The following is a 13,892-nucleotide window of genomic DNA, read 5'->3' on the forward strand; positions in this document are numbered from 1 at the left end:
TGGTTAGGACTCCGTGCGTCCACTGCAGGGGGCGCAGGTTCAATCCCTGGTCAGGGAACTAAGGTCCCCCACGTTGTGTCACAGCCAAAAATAATGCACTTATATATTGCTTTTAGAAATGAAATTTACGTGCAGCTTCACTGCAAAACCAGTCAGTATACAAGGTCTGGTTCTTGCCTATATGGAATGTAAAATATCATTGAGGAAGGAAAGAGATCCATGCATAATACAACTGTCTAGGATTTTAAGCAAGTAAAAAATGTTGAGTATTTGTATAAACAGTGAGGGCCAGGTTTAACATATGGCAGGAGAGTGTAGACAAAATGGGATGATTGAGTTAGAGGAACAACTAACTAGCTAGATTGGGTGATTAGAAATAACAATGTGTATCTTGGAAGGTGAAAATAATCTTGAGGATTTTTCTACCAGTGGTTGAAAGTTTGATTTAAGGCACGTAAATATGATCACCTTATTCCTGTCCCATAATTTGTATTAGGCAAAATATTTTTTATCTCTGCTTTTAATCTTAAAGCTAATTTGTAATTTTAGAATTTACGGTAGGAATTTTAAATGAATGCACATGGGTAAAGTATTATATAAAGACAATGTTAAGTGCCATTACGTAAATTCAATTTAAAATATTACCTTTGCCTTGTAATCTGCTGGTATTTATTTTGGGAGACCCTAGTTACCCTGTATTAGGTATATTCATCCAAACACAGTTAAAATAATCCTTGTAATAGAAGAAACAAGTCTAATAGCTAAAATCAATATAGAATTACATTAGTGAGTGTACAATCTGTTTCATTGCTGAAAATTAACTCTAATTACAGTAATAAAAGTCTTTTAACTGACATCTTCACCTGTCATTCCTTTAGCTAATGGGAAGATATAAATGTACACAGACAAATGTTTTACTGAATTATAAGTGTGATAGATTTTCATAGACTGAGAAAGATCAGGCCTGTGAGAAACACATTAGTATATGTTTCTCTTATTTCTAAAAAGGCAAATGCTAATTAAAAGTACTACAGTTCTTAATTCTATCCTTGGGAACTTTTATGCATTTTCCTATCTATTATCCTACTTGTTTATGAGCCCTATTTAAATTTTCTGAGCTGAACATTAAGAATCTTTTATTAAATGGATTATTAATGATTAATAGAAGTTACAAAAGTAGAATTGCAAGTGTAATATTTTAAATTATTAAGTGCAGAAATTTAATTCTTGTGAAGTATTCACAGTTAAGTCATAAAAATTTTATTTAATTGAACATCTAAAATAATAATATTCTTATCCTAAATAAACATAGATGTATATGTTTTTCAGTTTTGTACCAGGTGTAGATTTAGGCCAAACTGCCCACTTCTCACTAATTTGTGAGTGTTGTGGTCACTTCTTTCCAAGAAACCATAGGATAAATGAGTTGAACACATTTAACCACCATCTCTTTTGCCAAAATTTCATATGTAAAACATCTTAAGTAAGTAGACATCTTAAAATGCCTTGACTTTGAAATGTGTAATGCAAATTGTCTTTGAAATTCTGCTGCTATAAAAAGGTAAGGAAAATTAATTTAAAATAAACTTCACTTTCATAATAATTTTGAATAGCTCTGGATAGTTTTAGGACAGTAAGATTTTTTGATTCATGTCTTAAGCTGTGAATAGGAGGTAACATTAAGAAAATATTCCCTGGCTTCCCCGGCTTCTCCCCCAAAACGTGGGGTCGTCCTTCCTAGGTTGGAGGAGTGTCCATAAGGAGAGTTACACCTTCTTGAAGATTAAAGCCTAGCAGTCCTGAACTATTCCCAGTCCAAATGTCTGCAAAATTGAGAGAGACATCAAAACTCCTTCCACAAACTTCAGGGGACCCTGACTGCATTCTGGTAGTGAAGGTGGAAGAGGGAGGGCAGGCCCATAATATGGTCTCCAGCCGCCACTGGAGCAGCTACTACAGCTCAGAGACCTACCACCAGCGGTTCAGGCAGTTTGACTACCAGGAGTCACCTGGGCCCCAGGCGGCCCTGAGCCGGCTCCGTGAGCTTTTCTGTCAGTGGCTGAGGCCAGAGGCGCACAGCAAGGAGCAGATCCTGGAGCTGCTGGTGCTAGAGCGGTTCCCGGCCATGTTGCCTGAGGAGCTGCAAGCCTGGTTTCAAGAGAACCGACCACAGAGTGGAGAGGAAGCCGTGGCGTTGCTGGAGGAGCTGGAGAAAGAGCATGGCAGGGCGGCTGAACAGGTCTTTTTTGGGCGAAATGAGGACATGCTTGCAAAGAAGCTACCAACTTGTGAAATCACTTAGGAGACACCACGTAGCCAGCTTAAGCCCACAAAAAAGCACCTGCAGCGGGCATCGAAGGGGCTTCACACCTTAAGACAAAATGTTAGAGACACTGGAACTATAAATGTGAAATCAGCTTCAAGGCAAAGACTTCTTCAGACAAAGAACTGCATTACAAAGTTTCTAACACTCTTCAAATGAATGCTTCCCGGAGTTTCACATTTAGAGGAACCTGTGAACAAGATAGAAAGTTTGAAAGAAGACAGGGAAACCGTCCTCCCGCCGCCAAAAAAAAGTGTGATGAATGTGGGAAAGTCTTTAGTCAGAGCTCAGCCCTTAATCGACATCAGAGAATCCACAGTGGAGAGAAACCTTATACATGTGATGTGTGTGTGCAAAGGCTCTCGGCCGAAGTGCAATCCTGATTCAGCATCGAAGAATCCACGCTGGGGAGAAACCCTTCAAATGTCATGAATGTGCGAAAGCCTTTAGTCAGAGCTCAAATCTTTTCAGACATAGGAAAAACCATGCTGGAGAAAAAGTCCCATCTGTGTTGTGAGGCAGTCAAAGCATTTACTGAGAACTTTTCAACAGGGGAGAAGACACAAGGCACCAATACTCCTTTAGTATAAATCGGTAGTTTCAGTGGAAACCAGTTTCCTTTCAAAGGTTATAAAAGCCACAGGAGAGAATGTAGAATATTTTCTGTCAGCATTGTTTGCTTTTCTGCTTTTCAGTAGTGTCAGTTCAGATGTTTGAGATTCTAAAGCTTAAATCGGATTTCCATCCCTAGTGCAGCTCTTGAAAAGATACTCTCAGACATGTTCTACTGTTTCCATTATTAACACAAATAATGAACTAGTACGTTCCTTTTTAGACAAGTACATTTTCCCTGTTGAGAAGGAATGTGTGAGTTAGTATATAAGTGGGTATTCTCCATTTCATTACTAGAACATTGGAGTTATTAAACCAAAGACTAAATCAGTTTTTAAAAAAAAATTTCCTCGGAATTCCCTGGCAGTCCAGTGGTTAACACTCCATGCTTTCTCTGCTGCAGGCCTGGGTTTGATCCCTGATCAGGGAACTAAGATCCTGCAAGCCATGTGGCGTGGCCAAAAATAATAATAATAAAATAAAATAAATTTCCTGTTTTATTTTCTGTTACCAGATTCAAAATATGAGAATAAGATTGAGGAGACCCAAAAGAATATGTACCTCAAGACCTAAGTGGAAATGTCCAGGGTCATTGTTAGGAAGCAGGTGAGTAAAGGGACTTACTCATCTCTTATGAAAATCTGAGAACCTACATACTGTTTTGTTTTGTTTCAATTTTTTAAATTGAGGTATAGTTGATGTATAATATCATCTATACATACTGTATAGTATCATCAGATACTAAGTAATTTCCTGTGCAGGAAAAAAAAATTATCTCCTTTACAATTTATATTGGAAATATCTCAGTGAAAGCATTAAGATTTGCTCTACATGTCTTCAGGAAGTGGCCTAAATATGATTAGTGTTCTAATAAAGAACAGTTATCTGTGGGTGCTTATATAAATTTGTTGACCAGCTTAACATAAAGAAATAAGGAAGATGAAGAAAAGACTGTCCAAACAAGACTGATGTTACCTGGTAAGCGCAGCACATAATGGAAAAGTGTACTTACCTGGAAATGAGAACACTTAACAGCTGATGACTATCCTTTAGAGTTCTTCATAGCTTCTGTTCTGGCATAAATCAGCTGTGAACATGTTTCAGGCGTCACAGGACAACCTTTGCAGGGTCTTATGCATTCTTAGTAAGATGAGTTTCTACACAATTTATCATGATGTTAAGACCTTGGATTTTGATACTCTTGTACAAATGAGAAAATCACTGAAGTTCAATTTAAAGAGTCCTTTGAGTTTAACCCACATTTAATACGATCAGATTCTCTTCTTTAAAAGGTAAATCACTGGTATTCTTTTTAAGTATTCTGACAGTATATAACATAATGTCCCCCTTTCCAGGGATTCTTAATAAAACTCTGTATGTATTACAAGAATACATGGATTGTCGTGTCCTCCATGGTGCCACCATTACCCAGTATGGAGGTAACCATGAGAAATTAAAGTCCTTAGAAGGAGAAGGGAAGATAGGCCTCATTGTGAACTTTGTTCCTCATGAAGTGTGAACATTTCATTATCCGAAAATCCAATCATATCTAGTGCTTGGAGTAACTCCTGAGACAAATGTGGGATTACACGCTCTGCTTAGTTAGAATACTGATAAATATAAGATTAGTAAGGGGAGAGGTGAATACAAATTTTAATTTTAGAATTTTCTGATAGTGATTATACTCGTAGCTCTAGTAAATATGAATAAATATTGAGTCTGGTACCTTTTCATTTATTAAAAATGTAGGAGTCAAAAAAAAAAAAAGAAAATATTCCCCGACTGGCTGTAAGTGCAACTGTTTGTAAAAATGATATAACCCCATCCATGGCTTTGGAGACCTATTTTAAATTCAAGTTGCTCATCAGAACTTGGGAGAACCTTGGTAACAGAGGGATGAAATGTCTCTCTTCTTGCTTGATTAGAAAGACTGAAAAAGCAGTTATTAACCTGGTAATATTAACTGGAGAATACTCAACATTTCTGAATGAGAAGATGTCTGTAGTATCTAGTCCTTTAAATAAACCAGAGTAGCCAGACAGCTATGATGTCTCCAGAAAGAATTGCTGTGCAGATTGAATGCAGCAATGAACAAGACACTTGATTAGTACCAAAAGAGCCTGGTGTCGTACTGTTGCTGTTGCTATTTCCCTTCTGAATGTTTTGGATGCTGATTTTGCATAATCCAGACATCCCTGCTCTATGTGGTTTCACCATAGTTAGCTATCTGGGTCAGAGCCACTGTACCATTTGGTGGAGTAGCAGTGTGATAAATGAAGCTAAAACTCGAGGCTAAATTTGTAAACTGAAGTGTGGCTTGCAGTCTGTTCTGGGTGTGTGAGACTTGAAAGTGATCACAATCATCCCCTAAGCAAACTGTATCATTAGCCATTCTAGTGCATCATGATTATACTCAGATATACATACAGAAGGTATATATATATATGTATGTACACACACACACACAAGATAAAACATAGTTTCAAACTACCAGACTGGGAATGAAGAGCAGCGTCAGAATCCAAGCCTAACAAAAACTGAAGATTTGAAATTGTCCCTGTAGTTATTCTTTCAAAAGGGCATAGATGCAGCATTGCAAGCAGCAGTTGGCCTTTTCAGCTAAGGCCCTTCTTTCCCCAAGTGGAGCCCGCGCATATGAATCTCATCACCAGTTATACTTTAATTGTTTTCCATCATTTGTCAACCTGAGAAATTCCCAGCAATTCTCAGAATGGGTTTTCAATTTGGAAAATTATGTTGATGTAAAAAACTGCAAAGTTTTAGAGACAGTTTATCTCTATGTTAGGATTCAGAAAAGATCATGACCACAGTTTTCACTTTTTGTCTATTTTGAATAAACTTAATCTTTGTTAGTAATGATCCAAAATGGAACATCATGTGAAACAAGACTATTGAAAGCATTTTCAATATCATTTGGTTCCTCAAAGAAACAAGATTTGTATAAGTACAAGCCATTTTATTTTTGTTAATGCAATTTTTTTTTTGTTGTAATAAACTTGAGTGAAATCACCTAAACAAATAATTATAGGAAAAGAAAATCAAGATGAGATTTTGTAAAAAAATCAATTCAAACTAGATTCAGCAAAACCAGTCATTCTTGTCTCCTGCCAAAATGTTCATGACATATTAGTGCTAAATAGTATTACCAATGTTTCAGCACAATAGTCATTATTCACTAATTTATGATTAGGTCCAATACCCAAAATTCTGTGCCAAAGACACTTATTTTGCAAATTTATTCCAAAGAAATTTTGTACATACTTAACTCAAACCTGCAAGACAAGACATTTCTTTAAAGTAATATATTCAGAATGTTTTAGCCATTGCAAGCCCATTTAATTTAATAGAAGAAATACATATGTATGAAACTTTTCAAAATGTAATTTTAATATTATTAAACCATATAGTGATTCTTTTCCATATGAGGATTCCTTCTACAATTGCATCAGAAAGTTGAAAAGTTATAAATAAATAAATTAAATTAAAGTTGAAAAGTCATGGACCAGAATAGTATATGATGCATTTTAAACAAATAGAGAAAAGTTTAATTTCAAGAATAGCTTGAAAGAATACAGATTTATCACTGATAATGATATACCAAACTCAAAGATGCATAACTATTTTAAATAAATGTCTTGCTTTTAACAGTAAAAAGTGATGTAATATCTAGCATAAAATGATGTCTGGCCAGCAAATCCATCCAAAGATCTTTTCAGCTTTTTTTCACACACTTCCCATTGACAACATACAATAAGAGATAAACTCAAGAAGGAGTTATCTGAGACTAAGACTTAGAATTTTCCTACCATTAGAATCAGGGCGGAATTAAATAAATCAGGGATTACCTAAATTGGTTGCTCAAAATCCAAAAACAGTACTGTCTGAAATTACGTCAAATGTACTCTATACTTTCAAATTTCCTGCCTCACTTTTACCAGACATTCATAATAACACTACCTGAACCAAACAGAACTTTGGACATGTGTTTCTCCATTTCATGACCATGCATTTTACCATCAGCCAAAAATGCTGATGCCGGATGATAACTGCATCTTCACCTTTCATCTTTTGGCAGATGAAACTTTCTGAAACAATATTAAGCAAGGAATAAGAGTGAATTGGTAGTGTGATGCATTACTTTCGGGGGAAACTCTTCCAAATTAAGTTTTGTAGGCAGGGCAAAAACAAGGTATAATTTGGAAGCCGTCATTTTGGATATTAAAATTCTTCACGTATTCTATTTTTCAGGGTATAAGATCTTACACTGAAGAACTTCTGGTTCACACAATGGTATAGATAAGAGCAAACTTGCCTTATGGACCAAAATGTATCAACTCTGCACACCACTCACAGATGAAAATACACGAGAAGATGCTATATAGAAGCAAAATATTAAGCTCATACTAAGTAAACTGTTCCTGAGTTTTATGAAGATCAAAATATATATGTATATTAGCAAAAATTTGTTATAGAAAAAATAAATTTTAAAAATGTCAATTATTAACATACTCTACAGTATTTTTAAATTGAAACTGTAATTAAATAATATAAATACCATTTTGTTAGCATTGTTTTTCAGAGAAGGGCATTTTGAAATGTGATGAAGTCCAAATTACCTACTTTTTCTTTTCTTTTTCTATTGAGAAATCTTTTCCAACTTTATTTCACCTTTTTCTGATTATGTTCATTTTTTTGACATGTTGAGAAAATTGAGCCTATTTGTAATAGGTGCTTAAGTGTCCCTGTCTCCCAACTACATCTTTCTGTCTTTTTCAGCTTCTGTCTCTATTTACTGATAATTTTTTTTCATGTTCATAGAACACAATTTCTTGGTTTTGGAAATGTATAGTGATTTTTCAATAAATTCTGGAATTTATGATTGTACATTGTCAAATGCAGTAATCTGGTGTATTTTTTAAATGATGTTGAACTTGGTTTTAACTACAATTTCCAAAGAATAGAGGGACTGTAGTCTAATAAAATTTCACGAAATACTTATTGTGCAAGAGTATACAATAAAGCTCCTAGTTGTGAAACATTTTCTTATTTCCAATATTTTTATGGTTTTGAGACTATGCTTTAAAATCACATGAAAAAAGAAAAATAGAATAAATCAATAAATTGATCAACTCATTTTTTTGAATTTTATTTAATTTATTTTTTTATATAGCAGGTTCTTATTAGTGATCTATTTTATACATATTAGTGTATACATGCCAATCCCAATCTCCCAATTCATCCCACCACCACCCCCGCCCCCCTCTTTCCCCCCTTGGTGTCCATACATTTGTTCTCTACATCTGTGTCTCTATTTCTGCCTTGCAAACCAATTCATCTGTACCATTTTTCTAGATTCCACATATATGCATTAATATATGATATTCGTTTTTCTCTTTCTGACTTATTTCCCTCTGTATGACAGTCTCTAGGTCCATCCACGTCTCTACAAATGACCCAATTTCATTCCTTTTTATGACTGAGTAATATTCCATTGTATATATGATTAATTCATTTTTTCATGGAAGTTTAACATATGAAAAATATGTGTGAAGGCAGCTAATTAAATTTCTGTAGTTTCAAAGTCAGGAGTAGCACCAAAGTATACTGACCCTTCTTCTTGAATGTCTCTCCATGTTATCAAATTCTCCCTTTTAATGATACGGGTTTGTTCTTTCAAATCCAAGTGGATTTGGTTTAACTTTCCACAAAGGCCTTTTATGGACTACATGTTCTGGGTGTCTAAGAACTGACAAAAAATAATTAGATAATAAAAGGATCTTGAAAATGTGGATAACAAGTACAGGGTTTTCTTGATTTTTGGAAGAGTGACTGAATTTTCTCTTCTTTCATTTTTGAAAAAAGTGGTCCATCAATGGTCAAAAGTGTACCTTTTTTTTTTTGGCACTGACTTTAATTGAACTGCGTTTTGAGTCACACTGGTATTTTAGATCAAATTTTTAAAATTAAGTTTAAACAACTAATATTCAATATAGATACACTCTAATTCCTGAAACTCTTTTACCAGAGCAAACATAGCTAGAAATGAAATTGAGACTGACTTTGCAACTAAAGTACAGTAGAATACGAGAATTAGATTTAAGTGACTTAAAATGCATAATTAAAATTTGAAGAGCTCAAACTATTAGTTAATGTCTGCCTTCCTGTAATGTATCACTTATTTTGTTAATTAATCATTAACAAATGGTCTGAGCAATTGAGTAAAGAGTTACATGTTTACTAGAAATAAACAATAAAGAGTGAGGTAAGCTGTTTCTAATAGGTATCCATATTCACATAGTGCTTATCCACTGGACTTGGGTTCCCTTTCCAAACACATTCATTTTGTATAGCATATTAGTACAATGTAAATATATTAAATGAGAACAATACATGAAATGTGAATTGTGTTCCTACAGTTATATATATATATACATATATTACATTAAATTATATACTATATACATTTTATTTTATATATACCAAAATACATTAAGTATATTATATACAATATATATTATACACTATGAATAATATACATATTTATGTATATGTATATATTATACCTGCATATATATTATTCATAGTATAATTTATTAAATTATTTAAATGTTATAAGTGAAGAGATATGCATTGCACCTGTGGTCCTATATCTCATTGTGTGAACTTATTTAGGTCTTCAGTTTCTCTATCCATGGGACAGGAAGGTTAGCCTCCTAAAATTTCTTTCTGCCGATAAGCTCTAATTATCTATGTTAAATTTTTTATGTACCAGCATTTTGGTAACAATTTTTATAAGGTCTTACTATTTTAAAATAATTTCTGTATTTTGATAGTAATAAGTGAAAACAGAGTAATATAAATGTATTATCAACCATCCCTTTACATGAAACTATATAACAGAATATAAAAAATATTAAGGCATTTTAATTGATATAATGCCCTGAAGAGAATTGTTATAATGGCTGGTCTATGAGGGAGATGAAATATTTATTCTTAAGATCAGGTCACCTACTCAATTTGTCTGAGTTCGGTAGAGTTGCATATTTTCTACATAATTTTAGATACATTCTATCCATGTGAAAGACCTTAAATTAAACAATGTGCAACAGATTTCATCTGAATTGTGTTAGAAAAGTAAGCTGATCGTGCCACATCACCTAGCTAGGCCCAAAGCAACTAAAGACAGAAAAATATGACCAGCAATAAATGCTAAAACAGCAATTTGTGCAATGTAGAACATTAACTAAAATCTTAAAACAGTTTATATTCCAGGTATGTATCAAACTGCAGATGTCATGTAAAATACATTCACTGTTGGAGATTACACGTCACACAGAAAGGTCTTTTAAGGAAACTTTCAAGGTGATGAGCCATAATAATAAATCACCCAAGTGATCCTCCTCTCTGGCTGATAGAAGAAAATTCTCCTTAAGATCAATCATCGTGAACAAGCTGACAACAAAGTAGCCTTGCTGATCTTGGGCCAGACTATGTGGAAGATTTCACACATCCTTGAAATGCAACTAGTATAAAAATTGCACACTCTTCACGTAGACAATTTGGTTCAGAGAGAGAGAATGATAGCCTTTGACCTCAAAAAAGAAGAGCAGAAAGCTCTGCAAAAGAGACGTGTGTGTGTGTGGTGGTGGGGGGGGGTGTATCAGAAGATTTAGAGGCAAGAGAGAGATAGCAGGGGTTAGGTAAAGAGGAGACAGGAAGGGTCAGGGAAGCTACCTATTCTAATAGAACTTCCACAGTCTACCGACCTCGACTAAGAGCTCAGCAGCAAGGAGCTGATTGGAATCGCTCCATTCCCTTCAAAACCTCCATCAACACCTCTCTATACACACTGTTTAACAAGGAAAATTACCATCTTTCCCACTATTGTGTAAATTGCCATGTGAAAAGAACCTCAAGCCTCACTTACGAACGGATTATGGTTCCTAAAACTCTCCCTCCACACAGGAGTTCCCTTGCATCAATGTACTTGTAATTAACAACTGAATAATTCACCAAGAGGGTCTCAGGATAGAAAACGGAGATTTCTGCTGGCAACACAGGAAGTTACATGCTTTACCTATAATTAAGAAGTGTGCTTAGTTTAAGTATAACAATCTATTCTGAAGGATCCTTCTTAGCCATCAGCTTAAAGATATTTGTACTATTTCAGGCTTAAGATAACAGCCTGTGGTGGAAACATTGCTGACTTAGCCCTGGCATCAGGAGAACTGTGCTGTACTCTTGACTCTGCTACTAAGTAGTTCCTGGACTTTGAGTAAGTCACTTAAACATTTTTGACTTCAGTTTTCCTAGCTTGAAGGGGGAATTCTTGCCCTTGATGAAACCTAAGTTTCTTATTATCAAACTTGCTGAAACTTACTCGCCAATATTGAAATGAGCTGACTGTGTCATGGGTCTTGCCAAGGAAAAATATCACACAAAACAATATGATATTTTCGTATCTAGCTTAATTGTAGTGTTCTCTTAATCATCTACAAAGTTTCTAGTTAAGTGAATTTTGATTCTTTATTTTCATCATATAAATTATGGTTAGAAATCATATAATCCCCTTCCTAATAATCAACCAGTAAGTAAACATTATTTGTAAATCTTTCTCAATCTCTTTTTTAAAAAGTTTCCACTTTAACCTTATGCATCTGAATAATTTTCACAGTTATTTAAAAAAGCTAGACACTCAATTAGGAAATCTAGTAATTATATACAAATGTTTGAACAAATACCAATGTGGTTATTCTTTACAAGCTTTTAAGTTCAAAAATTCTACTGAGGAGACTTCCAAGTTTGTCATGTTAATGCTTGTATTAATGAATAAAACATGGCATTTTTTCAAAAATATAATTTATGTCAAACCTTTGCAATAGCATAAGTCTTTTAATTTCCTTTCCTCATAATGGACATTACTGAAATGAATCAAGGACAAGAAGGAAGAGAAGTGACAAAGAAACCACTTGTATAAAATGAAGAACAACTTTTGTACATATTAACTGGCTCCATGTGTGAAAAAATATAATCAAATATAATCTTCAGTTCTATCCTACCTACCGATGTTTGCTGATTGCAGATAAAAGTTTTTAATTATGATGAATTTTACTTTCCAGTATTTTGTCTCCTTTCACTGAAAACATTTTCCTTATGATTTTTATGTAACCATTTTCCATCTATAAGGTTTCATCATGAAAACTGAACTGTAACTCTGAAGTTGAACACATCATATACACTGCTTTCTATCATCTGGAAATCTCTGCATCTCTGAATAGAAATCTCAGAATCAAGGGGGAAAGAAGATGAATGACTTTATAGGATATTTCTTTTTCTTATCTTTAAAGTCAACATACTCTGTGTTTAAGGTGAAAAGAAGATGTATCTGAGGGATTATAGATTCCAATATATGTAGTTTATGTAGCATCATTATGCTGTTTGCTCTGGGGAAGACAAATCTTAAACTGTGCATTTGAGTCTTATAAGAGCCCCTGGAGGTTGCTAGTAAGACAGTTATAGCAGCCTGAGAAGCACAGAGGTTTGGTTATAAATCAGGCTCAGGTATTATAATAAAGTTTATAGAAGCTATATCAACAGCATATACCCAGCATAGGAGGAACTACTTTTGCCCTCTTCTTGCCTTCCTGTTTTTATTCCTAGAGTAAGAACTTTTGAATACTTGGGAAGTTGGTCTCTAAGGCCCTCGTCTAGTCCCTGTGAGGGAGGAGTAATAATGTGGTCAGTGAGACAGGAATAAAAAGCACATCTGAGTGTGTAGCTCAGCCCTTCTGACCACTCTCTTTCGAGTGAGCTCGTCCTCAGGATGTCCACTCTTCCTTCCACACAGTAAAGAAATCCGGGTAGAATTCTGGCCTTGGAGAGGTGAATATGAAAGTCAGTCTTTCTCTCTCTCTTTCTGCCTCTGTCCCTCTTTCTGGAACACACACACACACTTAATATGGAGTGTATTTCTAGAGTATCAAACCAGATTTTCATGTGATTTCAGTCAAGGAACATTCAAGTATTCAGTATTCAAAACCCAAGTCAAAATGACACCTGCTAATTTAAAAATCGATGGTGATAAATGCCAACACAGGCTATTCTGGGCTTTGTTTTCAGACTTCTGAATGTAAGCTTAGAATTTCTAAAATGTGTAATGTTAAACATAACGGTTTGAATTTAATTATTATGTGTCATAATAATATTATAAAATTCTAAGTGTTATATGTTTCTGAGGGTTTATGTACTTAGAAATATTTACATAAGGTTGGAGCTGAGCCATGGGCAAAAAGTCTGATATTGTACAAAATGTCAAAGAAATGTTGGAGGATGGATCAAATTAACAATTATGCAAAAATAAATCTGTAATGATGAAGATGAAATGGGGTTACAGGAAAAAGAAATTAATTTGGGAAAGGAAAGGCAGAGCAAAACACTGTAGGGCTGATGACAAAGTTTAATCAATATACTTTTATTCATGTGCAAGAAGATAGTAAAACAAACAGGAAAAAGGTTTACCACTTTGCATATTATAATAAGTCTAGATTCTGAATAGTTTTTCTCATCCTTAATATTAATTAATCTGCTGCTACTTTAGGCTTCCTGAAACACAAAACACTCAATATTTTTCTTATAAGATATCCTCATGTAGTACATTGGCAAATATTTCTAGCAAATATTTAGGAAAATGATTGACACATAGTCATTTCCTATAAACTTTATATTCAAAAGAAGATACTTTTTATATCTTCAGCCTTTTCAAACAGGATCCATAAATCAAACTTTTGACAAAATCTGCTTTTAAATTCTAAAACTTATATTAAGTTAAAGAAAATTTGCTTCTCTCCAGAGTGTGATTATTGGACTCTCTAATCTGGGAAGTAAAGGTTTATAATGCAAAATTTAAAATTTATTAATGTTTTATCAGCAATTATTT

The 13,892-nt window shown here is 34.2% G+C and overlaps 1 pseudogene; it reads left to right on the forward strand.

The window, feature by feature from the left end:
• The first annotated feature begins 1,819 nt into the window (after positions 1-1,819).
• On the forward strand, positions 1,820-2,840 carry LOC102977600 (zinc finger protein 396-like; annotated as a pseudogene).
• The last annotated feature ends 11,052 nt before the right edge of the window (positions 2,841-13,892 follow it).

Source organism: Physeter macrocephalus, chromosome 19 (assembly GCF_002837175.3).
Source record: "Physeter macrocephalus isolate SW-GA chromosome 19, ASM283717v5, whole genome shotgun sequence".
In the NCBI taxonomy this organism is placed as follows: Eukaryota; Metazoa; Chordata; class Mammalia; order Artiodactyla; family Physeteridae; genus Physeter; species Physeter macrocephalus.